Consider the following 1,396-nt stretch of genomic DNA (forward strand, 5'->3'; position numbering starts at 1 on the left):
GTCGACCACAGCACGGCGCTCAACCTAAAAGGTGACGGCAACAACAAGCTGCACTGGTATGAACAGATGGCCGCAGCAGCGGAGAGCACTAAAGCATAGAAAGACGCCCGCAGGTCAGAAGCAACTATCAATCAGCGACTAGAAATGAACACTCAGATCGCAGAGCAGTTGTATGCGGCTGCCTGGATAGACGAGCAAGCTGTTGCCATGCAGCCACTCGCACAATAGTCACTCACTCAAACCAGATGCAAAAAAAAAACACAGCAGCTGAGGAATGCACAAGCGATCAGTGCGACTGTGACTCAGAAAAAAAGGAATGAAAATCCAAACCAGGAATAGAACCCCCAGCAGCAGGGACAGGAGAGACACCAAAAGAGGGAGAAGGAACAGAGAAATGAAAAGGTAAAAAAAGAGGTCTACAAATCTCCGAATTACAAATGGAAAGAAAAAGAATGCAAGAATTTCAGTATTTCTTTAAATAAGAAAAATTTTCTGATTGTTGCTGCTTTTACAGGCTTTGTAGGATTTTAGTATTGCAACGATATTTTCTCAATTTTATAAATTTTTATGAAAGTTTATACAAAGAATTTGATACATTTGAAAGCTTTTGATCAAAACTTTGAAAATTTAGTATGAAAGTGGCCTACGGATACACATCAGTGTAGTGATGAGTAGGAAAAATAAGTGCTATTTTAATTTGTTTTGCTTTATTTAGTTGATGATTATTCGTTATAATTGTAGTAGCAGTAGTAGTAGTAATAATATGCGTGTGTTGTGAGTGAGTATACACTAACATAATAATAAAATTTGTGAAAACTGAATCAAAAACAAGACAGAGGCACTTAAAATAGTTGTACTGGTTCAATAAAAGAAATCAAAAAAGGTAGGGAATATTAAAAGAGAAATATTATGATGAAACGAAGGTCAGAAATGAAAATGGAATATGCACAATTTCACACATAAATATGAATATGGCACTATAATACACAAGAATGAAATAGAAAGAACAATGGTATAAAGACGAAGTGCAGTAGACACAGCGCTGAAACCACGTCATTATTTACAGTAAAAGAGGCAACTAAGGGCTATAAATGTTGATGTTTCAGGTTTGTATACAGAGATGAATGTTATGTAATTGAAATGGCAACTTATCGAGAAAAGTAAATTTAATTATGATTGAACCTACAAATTTCTTAAGGTTTTCTAATTTTTTCTATAACCATCTCATATTTAAATGGAAGATAAAAGAATTAAGTTTTTTATCCTGAAAACTTTACTTTTGCTGTCATTATCACATTTATTGTGTTTCTTCAAGATGAAGAAGCAAATAACATAACAAATATGACACATAATGGTACTAAGAACCCCAGAGTCTTTGTGGTTGTCGTTCAAACTC

The sequence above is a fragment of the Trypanosoma equiperdum genome (genome assembly GCF_001457755.1).
Source record: "Trypanosoma equiperdum strain OVI genome assembly, contig: ctg_140, whole genome shotgun sequence".
Taxonomy (NCBI): domain Eukaryota; phylum Euglenozoa; class Kinetoplastea; order Trypanosomatida; family Trypanosomatidae; genus Trypanosoma; species Trypanosoma equiperdum.